The sequence below is a fragment of the Poromitra crassiceps genome, assembly GCF_964638095.1.
Source record: "Poromitra crassiceps genome assembly, chromosome: 10".
NCBI lineage: Eukaryota > Metazoa > Chordata > Actinopteri > Beryciformes > Melamphaidae > Poromitra > Poromitra crassiceps.
In genome coordinates this window covers 12061449-12073041 of record NC_139631.1, presented here as the reverse complement: position 1 = coordinate 12073041, position 11593 = coordinate 12061449, and positions in this window count along the sequence as shown.

Below are 11593 nucleotides of genomic sequence, written 5' to 3'. Positions count from 1 at the left end.
AATATGACTGGCATTCTTTTTCTTCCTCCCTTTCGATTCCTTCCATCCTATCAAGCTCTTTCTTCACCTTCTCAAGCTCCTCTTTTCTCTTACTTCTCACCTTCTCCTCATCCCCTACTTCCCACACCTCCTTCTGATGCCTTTGCAGCCCTACTGTATTTACCCACGACTCTCCTCTTCCTGCCTGAGCTCCAGCTGTCTTATTAGTGATATCTGTGTGTTTAATGCTTTTAGATGAGGGCCCAAAACCAGGCATCCCTAAGGTAATATCACTTGCATGGCCAAGGATCTTTTTGTGACTGGCGTTACTCCAAGATGATGTTGATTCTTTAATCAAGCATGTTCCAGTATTCTGATTTGCATCTCTATCAGTTATGGATGCAGTGCAGTCGCTTTGATTGGACATGTATGGATCCCATGTTATCCAGTAGTTGTCTGGACTCAGAGTTTGTTTGGTATCCTTTAGCTCCATACTTGCAGGATGTTGCCTCTCCTCAGGCCTTGTTACCTCATTTTTCCCTGTGATAAAGGAGATGGGAACACCAGGTTCATCTGGATGTTTATATGCACAGAGTTGATTCTGTAGTTCACTGCTGTTTTGATTCTGTGGTTCAAGTTGCCAAACATTCTCCATAATCCTTAGTTTGCCAAATACCTCCCCACTGACTCTCTCGGGTGGAGAAGGGAAGGTGGGGTGTCACTGCAGGTGAATATGTGGGTGACCCATGTGTTTCTCTCTGCTCTCCATGGGCCGATGTCAAACTGTCACTTATGCTGAGTTTGTGGTGAACATTTGACTCGCTATCAAGGAAACTGCGAGCCCAGTCCAACGCATGCCTCAGCTTCTGCTGCTCGGTGAAGAAGAGAGAGTCATCGAGGAGATGAGGGTTCAGGTCCTGGTTGATGTCCTGCCTACAATTCCCAGGGTCCTCCAGGCATTTGCACGCAGTACTTCCTGCTTCTCTGCTTGGATCTGCTGGTTCAAAAGTAATCTGTGGCTCAGGTTTTTCGGGCTCGCTGATTGTACATATGTCCATACTGTCAGCTGGCTTGTTCATGTTTCATTTACAAACAACAGACTTCACTGATCCTCAAAGATATGAACTAATACATCTTCAGTCTCACAAACAGCTGTGCATTTTATGCATTGCCCCCACAATATTATATTTAATGTGCATGAATTTCTGCAGTTCTGCCTGGTGACAATTTTTTCTTGCCTGGATAAAGAGTTGCCTTATGATAAAGCTGTACATTATTGTCTTACTTCAACAACACTGTCCTGTGGAGAGAGAGAGAAAAAAAGGAAAAACTTGGAGATAAAGCACATTCATCACACAACACTTATTGAACACATGCTGTATTTTCTGGGAATACTGTGGTCACTGAACACCAGTCAAAGTTGCATCTTGTCTATATCATCCATAAAAACAAGCAACTACTACACTCTAGTTCAAGAGAATCAGAAGTCAGTCTTACCCTGTATGAAGATTTCCTCTTTTATAGCAACCTATTTGAATCTTAGTCATAGAGCAGGTATGTTAATCACTGCTCTGAAGTCTATTTGAGATATTTGGGTAAATAAATATCCAACTCAAAACTAGACATGATTAATCTCATCCAGTAGAGAATAGACTACCAATTGTCCTTTCTACTTTAGTTCTCTCCTCATAATAAAGGTTTTAAAGCTCCACATATGAAGTCCTTGTCACCATGTTGCTCACACAAACATTACCATAGAGACGCAATGCAAACTGCATTTTACTTTCATGCCAAAGGAGGGAGACAAAGCATTGAGAAAGCTATAAATGTTTGCCTTGAGATCTCTGAGGTAAAAAAAGAAGGCACACTGACACTGGAATAGAATAATCATATTTGTTTAATGTCCCAGAGATCAAAACGTTCTTCATAAATATAAACATTCTGGCTTTAACTTAAAGAAAATATAAATAAAATCACATAAACAGCATTGTGCAGAATTAGCAATAGGTCAACCACATGTGCTGTAGCTTATACCAAGCTGGACACAATCAACATTGTACTGCTCAGATGACCGATATCTAATCATTGCACACAGAATAGCACTCAAGAAGCACTCTTAGCTGGAGCTCCTTTCCCTCTCCTTGATAAAAACACAGAGAACATGCAGCCATCTAAGATGATCAAGACATTTTATTTAGTCAAGTTTTAGTCGACTAAAGGTTTGAGCATTTTAGTCTCAGCTTAGTCTCAGCAAAGTATTTCAGTCTAGTTCTAGTCAATGAAAACTGTTCACATTGTGTTGAAAACTGTTGAATCTGCTGATGCCCTTGCACTAGTAATTGTAATTTGAAGCAGTGTTGGCAACCCTTTCCCAGGGAAAGTAGCTAATGGGGACTCTGCCCACCCGGGCCAGTGTCGGCGTACGGCGGTAGTAACGACAAGTGGACCGTATTTACAGTCCCTGCTCAGCCCGCAGCTGAGGGGAGAATGGAGGGAGGCTGGCTGTGCTGGGAACGCGCATGGGTTGCCAGTTGTACTTTTTGGGAACGCGCATGGGTTGCCAGTTGTACTTTTTGGGAACGCGCATGGGTTGCCAGTTGATCAGCTCTTTTTTCTTTGTTTGGCGCTCAGCAGCAGCTTGTCTCTTTCTCTCAAGCTCCTTCACTCTGCGGACTCGCTGCTCCTCCTCCTCCTCCTCTGCCTTAAAAATAAACAAACAAACAAACAAACAAACAAATAAATAAATGTACAGCACATCAAAATGACTTCTGCTAAGAGTAATACATCTTCAATGATTCTCAAACACAAACTAATTATGGTTTTTGCAGAACAGATTTGTCTAGTGCTGCATTTAACTGATATTTTAAGTTGGTGTTCAATGTCCCAACATTTTGTCTACACCTAAAAACCAATGCTCAGTGCGAGCTGTATTGAAGGTTCTGTTGCCTGTGGCTTTACAGATGGTCAATTGGGAACACTGACCACATTCCAGAGGGAATGTCACTCAGAGTCAGACATACTGTTGGCTAGTTCAACACAACGCATGTTGCTTGAATCATAACCTTACCTTAGTGTTATCTGCCACGCCCGCTTGGTGGTATGGTGGCGAATCCCAAACTCCAGAGCTGGTGCGCCTGAAATATCTCGGCTTGTTCTTCGAGAAGATGACCTCAAGCTTGGGAGGTTCTATCACTCCGAAGAAGGAGTGGAGGTCTGGAGGATTATAATATTGTTGCCTATTGGCCTCCTCCAGCTTTTCACCTTGGAGGTGGAAAAACACATTCAAATTAAGCATTATGTACAGAACATGTACAGAGTTTGAAATGATAAGGTTATGTGTAGGCTATGAGTGCAGCTCTGAGATATACCAAGCAAATCTGGCAAAAACTGTACTTTCTTTTTAGATATTTAACCCTAAAAAGGTCCTTTAAAAATAACAAGATACCACAAGCAAAGCAACATTCAAAGATCATGAATATGTGGATAATTAAATTGTGAATCCAAAGAAAGTGTCACACTAAAATGGATTCATAATCTATAAGATGACAGCAGCTCAGATACATTGTGAAGACTGAACCGACATGTATCATCAGTACAATAGTTCATGCATACCTTGTGCCCAAGATGGTATCGGTTTCCTTGGAGCGGACTCGTCATCGGTCGAGTCGTCGCTGTTCAGGTCCATTCCATAATCCTCAGGGTTATTGCTGAAAACCACACGTTTGTTGCCGCCCTTAGGAGTGATTTTGTACGACTGAGGAGATTTCTGTAGGAAAGGACAATATGCATTTTGAAGCATTATTTGAATTCTGAAACTCATCAGTAACATACCTCGGTTTATGACAGAAATGGTTCAAATGAATATGCATTGAGCAAAATAATATCAAATGACTGCCATCTCATGCGTCATCAAGTTATATCCAACACGGCATACTTTACCTCAGTATCCACAGTCACATTCAGTGCGCCACGCTTTCGAATCATTAACAATATATGTGATTGATGAATGCTAGTGAATCATTAACACTATCTGTGATTGATAAATGCTATTGAATCATTAACAACATCTGTGATTGATAAATGCTATTGGATTTTTATGCACTTTCCTCTGAAGGCTCTTTCCCATCTATTTGGCATCACTTTCTCCAATGAAGCTGCTCTGTGGCCAAGAGTAACACTGCCCCCTACTGGGCAAGGCCCAGCAATACATTTGTGTATGAATGTCGAAGACATTGGTCCCCAATTTCAGATGCTTACCTGTTTTCTGCTTTCCTCAAGCGCCTGTCTTTTCTCCTCCAAGTCTCTCCTCTCTTTCTCCCTTGCAGCTCTCTCCAGTTCCCACTGCAGAGCGAGAGCCCTTACTCTTTCTGCTCGCTCCCTGAAGAACAGGATTCAAGTCAGCAAAACAAACCCAACAATTCCTACCAGTCCACACTTAACTGCTACCTTCACCAATTTAAATGTCAATTGAATGAACTGTCATCATGCTCAAAAGATAAAAAATACTAGTTATTTATGCAGCGTATATGCAGGAATCCTGAAGTTAAATTCAAGACCTTTTAAGACATTTTCAATATATTTTAAGACCTCAATGCCACTTTCGTCACATCAGCGATAGAGGTGTAAATCTCAAGTGTCATCACGATACGATATTATATAGATTCTGCGTTAAAAAGTAAAGGACCAACCTTTCAGCAGCAGCTTGTATCTCTCTCTCAAGCTCCTTTGCTCTGCGGACTCGCTGCTCCTCCTAGTTGAACAGGAAAATAATGTCTTCACATTTATTATTTGGAGGAGTTATTTTCATTCAAGCAGTTGTTACCTGGAGGAGCCAATGGGCTACGAATCATTAACACTATCTGTGATTGATAAATGCTATTGAATCATTAACAACATCTGTGATTGATAAATGCTATTGGATTTTTATGCACTTTCCTCTGAAGGCTCTTTCTCATCTATTTGGCATCAGTTGCTCCAATGAAGCTGCTCTGTGGCCAACAGTAACACTGCCCCCTACTGGGCAAGGCCCAGCAATACATTTGTGTATGAATGTCGAAGACATTTTGGTCCCCAATTTCAGATGCTTACCTGTTTTCTGCTTTCCTCAAGCGCCTGTCTTTTCTCCTCCAAGTCTCTCCTCTCTTTCTCCCTTGCAGCCCTCTCCAGTTCCCACTGCAGAGCGAGAGCCCTTACTCTTTCTGCTCGCTCCCTGAAGAACAGGATTCAAGTCAGCAAAACAAACCGAACAATTCCTACCAGTCCACACTTAACTGCTACCTTCACCAATTTAAATGTCAATTGAATGAACTGTCATCATGCTCAAAAGATAAAAATGCTAGTTATTTATGCAGGGTATATGCAGGAATCCTGAAGTTAAATTCAAGACCTTTTAAGACATTTTCAATATATTTCAAGACCTCAGTGCCACTTGCGTCACATCAGCGATAGAGGTGTAAATCTCAAGTGTCATCACGATACGATATTATATAGATTCTGCGTTAAAAAGTCAAGGACCAACCTTTCAGCAGCAGCTTGTCTCTCTCTCTCAAGCTCCTTCGCTCTGCGGACTCGCTGCTCCTCCTCCTCTGCCTTCTGCTTGGCCAAGAGCTCCTGTAGGCGCTTCTCTCCCTCCTTTGGCTTAAAAATAAACAAACAAACAAACAAACAAATAAATAAAAGTGTGACAAAACGGCATACTGCAGTTGAAAGGTTGTTTTGTGTGTGTGTGTGTGTGTGTGTGTGTGTGTGTGCGTGCGTGTGTACCAGTGGTGGCTGGTGACCTTGGAAGCAGGGGAGGAAGCTAGTGCGGCGACCGAAGGTCGCCGCCCCTTTTCGGCGGCGACCGAAGGTCGCCGCCGAAAAAAATTTGGGGTTTTTTTTTCACGTGTGCGCGCGTGCGTGCATGTGTATTTGCCATGTTTCCCATGCTGTCAAGCCTCTTAGCTTTCCACCCAGTGAGGAGCATTGCATTAGCACCCAGTGAGAGGACTACAGGACGGAACAGCACCTGGCACCTGAGGCGGTCCCAGGGAAAATATGACGTGTGCTCTGCTGCTGATACTCTCACCCACAAGCAGTTTTTGCCCAAAACGCCCAAATCTCATTTTAAATTAGCATTAGGATTAGACTGTTGTGATGTCATTATTCAGTTTTAACCATCAATAATTTTTCCTTTTCTCATTATTTCATTTCTCAGAGTAAATACTGTATATTTATTTCGAGATTTTTGTCAATTATTTGTGCTGTTATGGTTATAATTAGCCTAGTTACTCACTTCTACACTATCTTAGATTGTGTTACTTATGGATGGCATGGAATTATAGTGAAAATAGATTATCCCCCCTTTTTGCTGGGGACCCCACTTTGAAAACCACTGGCTTAGGCTAGAACTGTTGCGAGAAGGTTTCAGGATTTATCTCTATGCATTAGGCTGTGATTACTATTTATATAAATCTATTTATTCACATAGATTCATGATATATTATGGTATACAGCCTACCTGTGACATCAATGTTTTGATTCATCCTATGATGTCTCACACTCAGGTGTGCTTTCACAAGACAGGTGTTGTCCATTCAATCAGCTAACCTGTCTTTATAATGGCTGTCTTGCACTGTTTGTATGATACTTGACAAAGTCTATGGCCGAAACTGTTGTCAAATAGCGTTAAATTACACTTAATTGCATCTGGAACGAGAGTGTGTCTTCATGTGCACAGTGCTGCACTACTCATTTAGTTATCAACTTTGGAGCGTTATTTACCCCCCCTTCCCGACATCCTAGGTTGACATGCTTCATCCCAATCGATTCCTTATTTCTTCTACTTTCATATGATATAAAGATCACCACTCAAGCTTTAAAATTGAGCCCGCTGTCAGCTATCGATTTACAGGCCAAATTCAGTTAAAAAATGTGTGAATTAAAGCTTCGCGGGTTTTAGTATAAGAAATTACAGGATGAAACTTCAATACGACAAAAATAGCGCTGCTCGGTGAACCATTTCCACGCCGAATTTAATAGAAGGTTCGGATAACTTGAAATCAATTGACTTACTTGAATATCCGTGCTGTCTGTAGGGGAAACGCTGCAGTCGAGACGTTGCAAATATTCCAGTTTTCTGACATTGCAAAAAGCCCGTATCGCGCAGCTCAATTCTCCCCGCAACTCGAAACTCGTTTTGGTGGTAATCCAATATCAACGACTGTCTGGCTTGTGAACACTTACTGATTGATAAAAAAGTAAATAAAAATAAGAGGGAAATATGATATGCTGCTAACTGTCTCAGTAAATCCTTCCTGTCAGGTCAAGCAGTGGATTTCACCTCCTTGATTCAGCGTGACCACAGACCAGGCAGTGGAACAACGTTGCCGATTTTCAGACGTATTCAGCATTGGACAATACAGAATGTCAATCAATGTCAAGCAATCTATCAATCAAACAACAACCAATTAGGGTTTCACCTGGTTTCACGGGCTAAGGGAGAGCTCCCCTCCTCCTCAATCTGATTCGTTGGAAAACACATCACTCTCACTGTTTTCTGTGAATTGCAAGTCTTTTTCAACCAATCTTATTTTTTCATTAGATAAATTACCAAATAAATCAAGCCCACAGGGCGGGTGTTTTTTTATCCCCTCCCCCATGCTGGGACCAGGGCCAGAGTGACTCGTCTGCATGGAGCTATATAATGAATGAAAAAATGAGCGTCTGCACATAAGAAAAAACACATTTGATTGATATTTTATTATAAAAAAAAAATATGAAAAATGAAAAATATAAAAATAAAAATAAAAAATATATTTTTTTAATATATTTTTTTTTTATATAAAATCCCCAATCTAATAGAGGAGGACCATCCTCCTATGCCTCACTGGAAAAACCTCCTCTGGTGTGTACACTCACAGCTAGAGGGCTTGACATGCGGTCCAGGAACTGCTGGATGCATCTAGCTGTGTCACTGGTCACCTCACAGAGCTTTTTACCACCAGCAGGTTTGGCCTTGATCTCCTTCCTCACTGGGGCCTACAGATCAATCACACAGTCAATGAATCACTCTCTCAAATAACCAAATCAACATTCATACATCACATTGACTTTTATCCTACAGCAGCACTGTCTGACATTCACTTCTTGGCTCCCCCCAAAGGGCTGGTAGAAAATATACAGTATATATAATAGTATATATATATATCAATTATATCCTACTAATATAATTATGTAAAAGTTAGGCGCGGTCACGGCACATAATTGCTCAAAGCTGAGCGGGCGAGGCCGCGCAGCGGGCGAGCTGCGTCTGCGAGCCCGTGAAGATTTTAAATTAGTAATACAAAGAATATATTTTGCGTAACGTTAGAGATATTTGGGGATTTTTATGAACATATTTTTAACAATAGCCAAAACCTTTCCAAAACCTTTCCCAGGCCTGGAAAACAGTTGTTCAAATTCCATAACTTTCCCGGGAATTTCATGACCATGTGAAGCGCAGCAAAATTCACTGTAACTGATGCTGAGCAGGTGTTCCTTTCCAGGCCCTGCATGGCTCTTATCAAGGACTTACAGAAGAGTTGCCTTTTGGCTATTCTACTATGTTAGTGTGTGAAGCGAGCCGTGGGGTCTGACCTGGTAAGGTGTGCCGGGGCGACTGTGAGAGCTTCTGACTGAAGCTGCTCCTCCATACATGGTCTTCCCAGGGTAGAAGTGAGAATCCCCCGGCTGGCCGTAGTTCATCACTCTGCTTCTCAATGTCAACTGGAGGAGAGAGCGGTAAACAGGGAAACTTCAACACAGCCTTTGTGCACCACGTCAAAATGACTTCAGAGTAATACATCTTGAATGGTTCTCAAACACAAACTAATTCTGCTTTTGCCATGTTGTAACTTTACCTTTGTGTTATTAGTTGCCTTGCGTGCACTATTGGTCAGCTCTCCAGGGCTTGACGTGCGCTCCAGGGACTGCAGGATGCGTCTGGCTCTGGTGCTGCTCATGCCACAGGGCTGGGAATCAGCAGGTTTGACCTCCATCTGCCTCCTCACTGGGGCCTACAGATCAATCAGACAAGTCATGGAATCACTCTCAAATAAACAAATCAATGTTCATACGTCACATTGACTTTTATCCTACAGCACCACTGTCTGACATTCACTTCTTTGCTCTCCCCCAAGGGCTGGTAGAAGAATAAGGGCAAATCCAGGACCCAGGACCACGTGTGTTGTTCCGCCCCAATATGCAAGTATAATACAGTGTGCGTGTGTGTGTGTGTGTGTGTGTGTGTGTGCGTGCCGGATCAGCCCACAAAAAAAGGCAAATTAATTGAAAGATGTGCTACTTTTGCATCGAAAATATAACGGGAAAATCTAAGCCGCTGTAGTCATCAATTAAAAATGTATCTCAATATAAATGCAAAACTTTGTTTGTGGCCCAAATGTGTTCTCTGTAAACAATCTTTAATCACTGAGGCTATTCGGCTGGCAGGGAAATTAAACACTCACATTGATGGAGGGTCCCATGACAGGCCGGTTGAAAGCAGGCTTTTTCAGACTGGAGTGGGCAGGCTGGGGCCCAGAACTGCTCCTGTCTGTCTCTCCAGACCACAGCCGGGGCCCAGAAGTGCTCCTGTCTGTCTCTCCAGACCTCAGCCGGGGCCCAGGACTGCTCCTGTCTGTCTCTCCAGACCTCAGCCGGGGCCCAGGACTGCTCCTGTCTGTCTCTCCAGACCTCAGCCGGGGCCCAGAAGTGCTCCTGTCTGTCTCTCCAGACCTCAGCCGGGGCCCAGGACTGCTCCTGTCTGTCTCTCCAGACCACAGCCGGGGCCCAGGACTGCTCCTGTCTGTCTCTCCAGACCACAGCCGGGGCCCAGAAGTGCTTTTGTCCATCTCTCCAGAGCTCCACAGTCTGTCTGTCTCTCCAGACCACAGCCGGGGCATCGATGCTGTTTTGGAGGTGGGGACATCTGCAGAGAAACATGTACTTTAGTGAAACAACACTCTCAATAACACACTCAACACCAAGTTCTGGCGTCCCTGAACCAACCCCCTTCCACACCCGCTCTCACTTAACAGAAATATAGTCACCTACGCTACCGTACAATTAGCCTAACACCCAGTTGATAACATGTTCTCATCATTTATAAACTTGCCATTTGTGTCACGTTGAGACCCGTTTGAGATGTGGATCGTTCAAAAAGTGGTGGCCTGATCTCTTAAAAAAAAGTATATTCTGACACACCGCAGTAGCCTTTAAAGAAACACAAGCCTACACATGAAGAGACAAAACCATTTGTACAAATACTACTTTATCTCTGTACCTTTGTCAGAGGAGAATCCGCTATCAGGGGAGATGTTGAAACCCGTGGAAAAGGGTTGAGGGGCCGAGGAGGTGGAGGGCTGCGAGAAGGCCCCCAGGACGGGGGAGGACAGCACATGTCCAGACAGCACATGCTCCTGAAAGTTGAGGGACGCCCTGCTAGTCGTTGGCTCTGTGAGGAAGAGAAACCAAAGGCGGGCATGAGCAAATACACAAGGGATATACATTTCCATGACTTATATATGTGATAGCTCAAGGGACTGATTGGATCCCTCACCTGCGTTACTGGTGCTGGGCTCTGGGGAGTCCCGTCCGTCAAGGGGACGAGGTCCCTCCTCGCTGTCGTTGGGAGTGGGCTGGATCTTCTGCTCTGTCCCTTGCACAGCCCCTCCCCCTTCAGCAGCATCTTCATTCTTGTATCCCTGCAGCCAGGAAGGAACGATGCTCTTGACTGTGTCTGACAGCCGACTGATTAGGCTCGGCTGCCGCTGATCACATGTGAGAAAAGAGACAGGAGGCAACAAAGAGAGGGATGAAATGAGAGAGAGCCGTGAGAAACACAGAGACAGACCGAAGAGAGAACCAATTCATAGTCCGCTATTATTTTCAAGTCCTCTGTAAATGTAACCTGATAATTAGCATTCGATGTGATTCTCTAGTAGCCTACACTTGATTCACTACAGCAAAGCACTAACAAGCACTTTTGCTGAATCTGCCTCATTTCTTTTTCAGCACTTGACAAAGTGCCCCCAAAAATATAGGGGAACAAATACGCTGAATAATTTGACCGTTTTCCCCACTTTTCCAGAGTCTGAAACTAATAAATGCCTTTAGACAGACCTTCTTATGTATTTGGTGTAGTCTGAAGTATGGCAAAAAAGCAATGGCTATCTTGACAAAATTGTTGAATGTCTATGGGATCAAATAACATAATCATGATCCCATAGGTATCCAGGAATTGAGTGAGGGGGACCTCCTTTTTGCAAGCTTTGTCTGGAGGGGGGGGGGGGGGGGACCCATGGTCTAGCCCCATGCCACCACAGTGTGAATGCAGCAACGTGTCATTTAAAACCCATGGTCTAGCCCCATACCGCCACAGTGTGAATGCAGCGACGTGTCATTTGGCGGATGCTTTTATTTTGGCGTATCATTTGAGTTGTCGGGTGTGTCGTCTCACCTGCTGGCTTTCCCTCTCTAAATCATCCAGCTTCGATTTGAGGAGTGCAATTTCTTGCTCCTCATCCTGCAGCATCTTCTGCTGGGCTTCTGGTTAATGACAGAAACAGAGAGATGTCAAAACTAAAAAATATCTGAC